The sequence below is a fragment of the Callospermophilus lateralis genome, chromosome X (genome assembly GCF_048772815.1).
Source record: "Callospermophilus lateralis isolate mCalLat2 chromosome X, mCalLat2.hap1, whole genome shotgun sequence".
Lineage (NCBI taxonomy): Eukaryota > Metazoa > Chordata > Mammalia > Rodentia > Sciuridae > Callospermophilus > Callospermophilus lateralis.
Genome location: NC_135325.1, coordinates 73,252,631 through 73,263,459, shown reverse-complemented (window position 1 = coordinate 73,263,459; position 10,829 = coordinate 73,252,631). Strand labels below are relative to the sequence as shown.

Below are 10,829 nucleotides of genomic sequence, written 5' to 3'. Positions count from 1 at the left end.
TGTTAAATTTCCATTAGAGAACTTAAGTTACAGCATATCAGAAAAAGAGTAATTAGCGGGCTGGGAATGTAGCTCAGTGGTAGAGTGCTTGCCTAGCCTGTGCAAGGCCCTGGGTTCAATTCCCACCACCACAAAAACATAAAAATAAAGAAAAAGAGTAATCATCACTCAAGTACTTTACCTCCTCTTCTGAGAAAGGGATTAGTATGTTTTTGTTTGTAGGCAGGATAGTTATACCATGTTAGGTGAAACTATGACCTTGTTATTTCCTTTACTTGGAAATTTATTATGATTTAAAAAGATGTGTATGAGTCAAATTGACAAGAAGTAGGCTTATGCTGTTTCATGTATATATCAACTTGACTATATGAAGGAATTCCTAGATAGCTGATCCAACATTCTTGGGTATGTCTGTGATAGTATTTCTGGGTGAGTTAGTAGACTGAGTCAATAGCATCTAAGTCAGTAGACTGAGTATGGATCATTGACCTTCACCAATGTGGGCAGGCATAATATCCAATCTGTTAAATGCCTAGACAGGATAAAATATGGAGGAAGAACAAACTCCCCATCACTCGTCTTGAGCTGTGGTGTCTATCTTCTTCTAATCTTGGATATTAAGAATTTCTGATTCTTGTGCCTTCTTACTCTGAGACTTATACCTTATACCCTGAGGCCTCTTGGGACTTTAGTCCTTCTGGCTTGAACTGGAATTTAGACATTAGCTCCCCTTTTCCTCATATCGTTTGTACTGAACTGAATTATATCACCAGTCTTCCTGATTCTCCAGCTCACAGACACATATTGTGGAACTTCTTGGACTCCATAATCTTGTGAGGCATAATATAGTCCCACAGTATATCTCCTCTTATATATGTATCTATTTGTCTATATATCCTACTAGCTCTGTTTCTCTGGAGAGTCCTGAATAACAGAGTTTTCTCAATTATTTTGACCACACACTGATTTGTTTCTGGTATAATGAGGTTAAGGAGGCACTTACTAACATTCCTTAGAACTACTGTCATGAAAAAAGCACAAAAGAAAATATAACAATACAAAGAATTATTAATGATCTTTAGCTAAAATTTTTCAAGATGGCACTTGCATTGCAAGAATCCCACTCCAGTGATAAAATATGCAGTCTAAGGTTTTGACAGGAATAGTGGCATCTGTGAATACTCCAGTATAATTGTGATTTGTGGGGAAAAGCCCTCAATTAGGACCAGACTATGAGCTGTTAACAAAAGGATTATTAAATCTTCTCTATAGGCAAAGGTCAAGAGTTCCAAGGTGTCAACAAGCAATCAGTATGAGCAGGATAACAAGAAAATACTCTTAAAATAATTTACAGCATATGCTTTTTAAAAAATGTTTTTTAGTTGTTGATAGACCTTTATTTTATTTATGTGTATGTGGTACTGAGAATCGAACCCAGTGCCTCACATATATTAGGTAAGAGCTCCACCACTGAGCCACAACACCAGCTCTCAACATATGCTTTTTGGATCAGAAATTTCCACCATAAATATTCAAAATGGATTCCTTACATACCTGTCACTTTGGAAGAGTTCCTGTATGTCCTTCTCCATTCTGGGCCCTCAGGAACATTTTAGTGTCATGGAAACTCAGAGATAAGAAAGAGTTTTTAAGATGTCTACCTAGCATAAGATTCTCTTTCACTATGTCCCTGAAAGACTATCATCGAAACCCTTCTTGTACATAGGACAGGCAGCTGTCTATTCTATGAAGCAATCCATTCCACTTTGGAGGCATTCTAGTCGTTAGCAGTATTTTTTATTTTCCAAATTAAATGTAGATTGATTCAACTCTCACAATTAGTGTTCACACTGTATTCTACAGCCAAAAAGAATGAATTTCTACCATAAGCATTTTAACCAAAATTTCAGTTAGGAGAAAAAAATTCAAGAGATCAATTATACAACATAGTGACTACATTAATAACATCGGAACACAACGCTCCTCCCCCACTGCTGTCACGACCAGGACTGTGCGCCAGCCCCCCACTGCCCACAGCTCCGCCACTATCGAGGACACAAACAAGTATAGCAACATAGAAGAATTCGCAGAGGGATCCAAGATCAACGCGAGCAAGAATCAGCAGGATGACGGTAAAATGTTTATTGGAGGCTTGAGCTAGGATAAGAGCAAGAAAGGTCTTACTGAATATTTGTCTCAATTTGGGGAAGTTGTAGACTGTAGGATTAAAACAGATCCAGTCACTGGAAGATCAAGAGGATTTGTATTTGTGCTTTTTAGAGATGATGCTAGTGTTGATAAGGTTTTGGAACTGAAAGAACACAAACTGGATGGCAAATTGATAGACCCCAAAAGGGCCAAAGCTTTGAAACAGAAAGAACCCCTTAAAAAGGTTTTTGTGGGTGGATTGAACCCAGATACTTCTGAAGAACAAATTAAATAATATTTTGGAGCCTTTGGAGAAATTGAAAATATTGAACTTCCCATGGATACAAAAAACAAACGAAAGAAGAGGATTTTGTTTTATCACATATACAGATGAAGAGCCAGTAAAGAAATTGTTAGAAAGCAGATAATATCAAACTGGTTCTGGGAAGTGTGAAATCAAAGTTGCACAGCCCAGAGAGGTATATAGGCAACTACAGCAACAACAAAAAGGAGGAACAGGTGCGTGCAGCTGGTGGGCGAGGTGTACCAAGGGTCGTGGCCGAGGTCAGGGCCAAAATGGAACCAAGGATTTAATAACTAGTATGATCAAGGATATGGAAATTACAATAGTGCCTATGGTGGTGATCAGAACTATAGTGGCTATGGTGGATATGATTATACTGGGTATAACTATGGGAACTATGGGTATGGACAGGAATATGCAGACTACAGTGGTCAACAGAGCACTTATGGCAAGGCTTCTCAAGGGGGTGGCAATCATCAAAATAATTACCAGCCATACTAGAGGAGGACATTGGAGAAAACAGGAGATGCTAAAGAAACCCATCTTGCAGGACGACATTGAAGACTGGTCTTCTGTTGATCTGATTATTTTGTAAAAGACTTTCTAGTGTACAAGACACAACTACTGTGTCCAACTGTATATAGTCGCCAATTAGTTTTCTTTGTTTTTACTTTGTCCTTTGCTATCTGTGTTATGACTCAATGTGGATTTGTGTTTATAGAATTTTATTTGTATGATTTCATGTTAAACCTCAAATAAATGCTTCCTTATGTGAAAAAAAATAACATCAGAACATATTTTGAAAATTGCAAAGATTAGATTTTAAGTATTCTCATCACAGAAAAATGGGAAATAATGCATGTGCTAGCTCAACTGACTCCACAATGTATACATATTTTTTTCAAAATCATGTATGAGGTAGATGACAGTAGATTAGATAAAGGAAAATGAAGGGAAGGGAGGGAGACAGGAATAGGAAAGACAGTGGAATGAATTTGACATAATTTTCCTATGTACATATATGAATATAACCACTGGGAATCTCACCATTGCATACATCCACAAGAATGGGATCCTAATTAGAATAAAATATATTCTATGCTTGTATAATTATATCAAAAATAGAATACACTGTCATGTATAACTATAAAGAACCAAAACATCATGTTGTAAATGATAAATATATTCAATTCTCATTTCTCAATTTTTAAAAAGTGCTTTATTTGGAAATCGCCAATGGTTTTTTTATTTGTTTTGTTTTTGTTCTTTTCTTTTGATACTGAGGATTGAATCCATGGGTGTTTAACCACTGAGTCATATCCCCAGCCCTGTTTTATATTTTATTTACAGTTAGGGTCTTTTATTTAGAGTTAGGGCCTCACTAAGTTGCTGAGGTTGGCTTTAAACTTGCGATTCTCCTGCCTCAGCCTCCCAAGCCACTGGGATTACAGGTGTGTGTCACTGTGTGCCCAGCTCCCGTTGTTTGTTTGTTTGTAGTTATAGATGAACACAATACCATTGTTTCATTTATTTCTTTGTTTTTTTGTGGTGCTATTGAACCCTGTATGTGCCTCAAGTGTGCTAGGTAAGTGCTCTACCACTGAGCTACAGCCCCAGGCCCCATTGGTTCTTAATGTAAAGGAAGACTAATTTGAGGAGGCAATTTAAACTCTCCATTATCACGTTCTGACCCTAATCATTTTCCAGCGTACATCAAAGCCTTTGGATGGTAACAACATGTACTTACTTAAAAAAAAATTCTGACAACCAAAAAGTTAATAAGGGGAACTTCCTATTTTAGAAATATTCCAACTAATCAATGAATGAATGATAGAATTAGAAACATTTTCGGGGCTGGAGATATAGCTCAGTTGGTATAGTGCTTGCCTCCTCACAAGGCCCTGGGTTCAATCTTCAGCACTGCAAAAAAAAAAAAAAAAAAAAAGTAGAAACGTTTCTGTAACTCCTATTGAGAAAATATAGGTAATGTTAACCAATGGCTTGTAACCATGAAAAGAAAAGAGTACTGACTAGAAATATGGAATCTATTTGGTGGAAGAAATAAACACTACCTGTTTAATCTTCAAAAATGTTAAACATAAATATGACCAAGCCTCAAGATCCACCTATTGTTTCATAGGAAATACAATGGTAAAAGAAAAAATGATACCACAAGAATTCAATCCATAGATTCAGACTCTGGAAAAATCTATAGGACAGTGATAAATGAAAAAAAGAAGTTCAAACTTATTGATTTAAATGGAATTAAAATATTACAATGTATAGATTTACTTATATCCTGATTTAAATAAACTATGAAATAACAATTGTGAGGCAAATGGTGAAATTCAAATGCTAACTGGATATTTAATTAATGATATTAAAGAAATTATTAATTATTGTTAATTTTGGGATATGAAAATGATATTGTACTTATCTTTTTAAATTCTTGACTTTGGAAGATACATAGCAAGATATTTACTAATGAAATAATACGATATCTGGAATTCTGAGATCTCCTTCAAAATAATTCAGTCAGGAGGATAAGAGATAAAGCAAGAATGCCCATAAATTGATAAATTTTACAGCTGGGTGATGGGCATATCAGAGATCATTATACTAATATTCCTGCATTTTGTATCTGTTTCAAATTCTCCATAATAAGCAACTTAGGAAAAAATATCCCTCCATTGTCTACGACTCAATCCCCATCTCATAAGTCTTTTTTCCTCCAGCAGAATGATTTTCAATTATTTAAGCCATTTCTCCTATAACATGAATTCCAGACACTTCACCATCCTGCTTATCCTCCTTTGGGAAAATCAAAGTTCCCCTCAAACACAATCTCCCAATTGTGGCTTGAGTACTGCAGAGACATTATTATCTCCCTTAATCAAAATACTACAATTTTATTAAAAACCTAGATAACATTAGATGGTTTGTCATTCATGTCATATATCTGACTCATATTGAGCTCAGTCAACTAAAGCCATCAAGTTTTATTCACACAAGATGTAGCATATTCAGGCCCTCCATTTGTACAATTGATTTTAATCATAACTGCTAAATCCATCTTCAGCTTCAGCCTATCTTTCCAGCTCATGGAAATAATAATGGTTGTATGAGTACCAATAAAGATAGAAGCTATTTATTATTTTCTCTATGATCATTTGATCTTCATGAATTAGAAAAAAAGTAATTTTCCCCAGGTCACACAACTAGCAAGCAGCATAGTTGGTTGAAACCTTCAATCTTTCCAACTCCCAAACTCCCATTTTTATCCTCTCTCTTCTGGGGTGCCTTGTACAATATTAGCTATTCTCTTTAATGCCATCTGCATACTCTTTAAGGAATGCTTTCTTCCAAATTTTTGATAAAAGTTGTTTATATCGAAATGACAAAGAACAGAGCATGGGGTATTGATAGAGGATGTTAACTGGCACTGGTGTATTTCATATAGGATTAGTGGATCAAATATTAAACTTATTTACCTTTACTTTCACTCAGCTCACATATCCCTATCTATTCTAAATAAATAACATGATAAAGACTGTCAAATGTTTGCTTAAAACAAAAGACAGCTTCTTATCTACAAAATTAGTAATGTGATAAAAAAATGAGGTTATTTTAGCATGACTTATTACTAGAAGAAACCATCTGGTTCCTGGTGATTATCATTTTCTTTTCTTAGTGCACATAAAATGTTTATTTTAACAATCTAGTCTAAAATCTTGCCAGGAAAACATGCCAAGATTAGAGGTCTGTATTGTCAGGAATCCATTTTTCCTCCATTTTAAATCACTACATATGCCTATCTCCTGCCTAAAAAGTCTTAAAGGTTATAGATATGATTCACAAATCACATTTTCAGATTATTTCAATATCCTAAATTGTAATGCTTTTGGATCTGGAATCTTGCCCCATACTGAGAGTTTTCAGACTGGTAATTTAAAACTATATGTGATTATTATTCATAATGTATACTGACTGCAAATGCAGTTCATAATAATTACTGCAAATGCAGTTTATGATAAAGGTACAGAGTACTATGGGGCTTTAGAAATGGCAGAATGGAGACAGTGTGGACTGGAGTATAAAGGAAGGACTTCATGGGGATGAGATTGACATAAGTGTTGAGAAATATACAGAAGATATAAAATGAGAATAGTTTAGTTTCTTTTTTTCTGTTGCCATCTGTCCCAATCATTATAGTTCTTGCTTTTAGTGTTGATTTTTAGGTATTTTATTGTCCTTAGCTTCTTAGCACATTCCTTATAGTAACTTTTGACTTTACCCTTCATTATTCTATCTTTACTCCTGAGTAAACAGTGCTCAGGGCCTCTTCCAGAGCTAGAGTTCAGATGGAGGAGTTGACCAAGTAAGAATACAGATATGGACCATAACTCCTGGGATAAAATCAGGTCAAGAAGTAAGGGCCAGGCCAAAGTGAAAAACTCAAAGGAGCAGGAGCAGGGCAAGAAATAATCCAAAATACAACCTATGGCAAGCATGATCTAGCAAGCAAGTTTGGCAAAGCCAATATAACAGTAAATACAAAAATAAGAAAGCATTATACAAGCAGAAGAAATCTGAAATATTTTACTTGATCTGAACATTCCTTATAATATTCTTTGGGGTTTAAATATTGCTTCTAAAATTTAGTGTCTTACAATATTTACTTTAACCAAGAGGGAATGGCTATTTAGAAAATTTGCAATGAAGAACAAATATTATGGATATGTTTGAATAATGTACTCTATTGTTCAAAATAGTGAAATTACACTTGTAGCTCAATCTGCATACATTTCATGTAGCCTACAATATTCGAGAAATGCAATGTACCTTTGATAGGAAACAAAATGATGGATGTGATAAGGATGTTTAAGATACAATCCTGAGGAGCAAGGACGTTATAATCACATCAGAGAGATGAGATTTGAATAATGATTTTTATAAGGCTATATATAGGAATAAAATGAGTGATATGAATAATATGTTGCAAGTGTTCAAAGAAGGGAGACAATTCTGAGTTAGAAATAATTAGATGAGGCTCACAATCCAGGTCTCAAAGATTCTGATAGGAAGAAAAAGATTAGAAAGAGCATTTCTCTAAGTTCCTTACAGGAATGCGAACACAAATGTCTCCTTCTAAAATGTGCTTGACTAACCAGATTGAATTCTACACAATCACTCCTGCATTTTGTACTCCAAAAATTGCTGCTTCCTTTATGCCCCACAGCCAATCTTGGGAGATGGGGAATGAGTAACTTCAAAGATACAGAAAGCCTTTGGGAACATCTTGTAAACGAAGGAAAAAACATGGTCACCCGGAGGCTCCACAATGGTAATCACTACTAAATACAAATTTTCCATCTGTCCTTTGGGTATCTCTTTCGACCTACAAGAAGGCAAACTTCCAAAGCTAAGGTTACAATAAAGCCCTTTTGTAGTGAACCACAAAAAAACAAAAGGGCTATTCAACAGCTTAACATTTGCTTTTGTTTGCAGCTCACAGAACAGCTGCTTTCTGGCTTGTTAATAAATTTCAGTGGGTGTCGTCTGCCTTTTGCAGTCCATCAGAGTTTCTGGGAAAACATGGGAGTAAATCATGTAGTCAAGAGCCTGAAGTTATGTACATGTCTATGTTCATTTCCTACATTATATTTAATGGGGACAACAGATGCCACAAAGAGCCAAACAATTAGTTGACTTCATTTCTGAGACTCTCTGTCAATGGAATGTAAGTGAAATTTTACCTTAGCAAAGGCACAGACAACTTTCAGGTTTAGTTCTTGTCATACTGAAGAATAAATAAGCAACAGTTTAGGCACAAGAAGTGATATATGATTTACAAATAGTTTACTGACATTTATGCCTTTCTTTTTCCATGGGGTTGGGGGTGGGGGTGGGGATGGGGACTTACATCCCCAGCCCCTTTTTTTTAAAGAGAGAGAGAGAGAGAGAGAGAGAGAGAGAGAGAGTTTTTTAATATTTATTTTTTAGTTTTCAGCGGACACAACATCTTTGTTGGTATGTGGTGCTGAGGATAGAACCCGGGCTGCACGCATGCCAGGCGAGACCCCTTGAGCCACATCCCCAGCCCTTTTTATTTGTTATTTTGAGACAAGATCTTGCTAAGTTGCCCAGGCTGGTCTCCAACTTGCCATCCTTCTATCTCAGCCTTCCAAGTGGATAGGATTATAAGCCTACACCACTGCCATTGGCTTGTTTATTGACTTTTAAATTAATAATGTGGACCAGGTTGGACATGGTGGTGCACAAGGTAATTCCAGCCACTCAGGAAGCTGAGACTGGTGAATCATAAGTTCAAGACCAACCAGGTCAACTTAAACCCTTGTTATGCTCAAGTTTGGGATCCCCAAAAGACCACCAGAGACCAAGATAGATGTAAGCAGCAAAAAGGTGTTTATTGCCAGCTAGCTGGGTCCTCTGAACACACAGCAACTGGTGACTCTGAGAGGCCGCAAGCCCAGGGTTTGTAGCAGATTTTTACACTATTTGGGGAAGGCAGGGACTTCCCATACATCATAGCATCTCTTAGCAAATCCTCACACACCACAGGAAAATCATAAAACAACTCTAAAACATGATTAGCATATCAAGTGGCGGGAAAGAATATGAAAATGATTATTGGTTAGTTCAAGGGGTTGACGCACTTTAAAATGATTGGTTTAAACTGTGAGGGTGTCGCAAGGGGGGTATGTGCCAAGCTGCAGGGCTTCTGGTTTAGATATTGGTCACCACATCTAGGTAGGGGCCATCTGGAATTTCAGATATTTCAATATCTTGGACTATCTTAGGCAATCACCACCTGCGTTGTGCAGAGCTTTCTGTGCTTTAGGACTGCAGTAGGTCAAGGGTTAAGTTTCAGAGCAAAATGAGGTCCCAAGTAAAATGAGATTCTTAGATCTTTCACCCTCAGCAACTTAGCAAGATCTTGTCTCAAAATAATAAAAAGAACTGGGGATATAGCTCAGTGGTAGAGTACTCCAGGTTTCAATCCCCAGTATCAAAAAGAAAAACAAACAAAAAAGCTCAACAACAATGTGAGTCGACTGTCTTACCAAAAAAGAATAGTAGAACACATTTTTAAAACCAAAATCAAGTTGAAACAAGTCACAAAACTTGAAATCCTATGAAAATCCCTTAAAGATCAATGTTAACCATACAGATTTTGTCTAAAACAATCAGGATTTCTTTGAGTTTCAATGACAAGATTTTGAAATATGTGAATTCCCAGTTTTTATACATAATATTTTTATCATAATTCCTGAACCAATATCAAAAAGTAAATGCTTTTTGTGTCAGATAATTTACCTGGTTGAACAGATATCCTAGAAAGGGGACCTCAACTGCATACAAGTTGGAAAAGAATTTCAGCATACGCTGAAATTACTTACAAAAATTGACACACATTTAAGAATGAACGTGGGCCATCTTGAGAGTAACAAGCTTTTAGAGAAAAGTGAGGAATACAGATTCAAAGGAGAATGAAGGACAACTCATTGGTATGGGTCACTAATATTTATAGAGGGATGAACTAGAGGAGAAGCTAGGGTGGACTTACCAATTTTGCCCCAGTTTCTGTAGGGCTTATGCATTGAGCATCTGCAGGCAAGGGCATGTGTTAGGAGCAAAGGCTGGACTTCAGTTGAGAAGTTTAGGAATGCCTATTTTGCATTTAAAAGATTCATGGACATTTCCTGCATTCCAACATTTTCTCCTTTATTTTTAAATTTTTGGTACTGGGAATTAAAGCCAGGACTCCCTACTACTGAGTTGCACCTCCACCATTTTAGAATTTTTTTAAAAAATTTTATGACAAGGTCTCACTAAATTTCATATGCTATTCTCTAACTTGCTATCCTCCTGCCTCAGCCTTCTAAATCACTGGGATTATAGGTGCATGCTACAAGATGGGATCTCATGGGTGCTCTTTTGAGACTTAGTCTTGGGCCTGGGGATATAGCTCAATTGGTAGAGGGCATTCCTTGTATGCACAAGGCCCTGGGTTCAATCCCCAATACCACAAAAGAAAAGATACTTAGTTTTTTTCTGTATCCCCAAATTCCTATCTCAATATTATTATACACAGTATTTTATTTGTTCCACATAACCAGCTTGTAATCTAGGTATCAAGTTTTACAGACAATTAATCCAAGAAATCACAAAGGATAGGTGGTTTCCTCAAGTCCGTATAACTAGAAAGCAGTAGAGTTGCAATATAAACACAGTAATACTTTATTCCCAAAGCTTACATTTATAGCACTGTTCCATATCAGTTGTCAAAGAATTCTTCATGGTTGCCAAAGTACTCACTGAAGAAAATACAGTTAGTTATCCCATTGAAAAAGTC

The 10,829-nt window shown here is 36.2% G+C and overlaps 1 pseudogene; it reads left to right on the top strand.

Moving 5' to 3' along the window:
• The first annotated feature begins 2,017 nt into the window (after positions 1-2,017).
• Positions 2,018-3,028, top strand: LOC143639006 (heterogeneous nuclear ribonucleoprotein D-like pseudogene; annotated as a pseudogene).
• Positions 3,029-10,829: the final 7,801 nt, after the last annotated feature.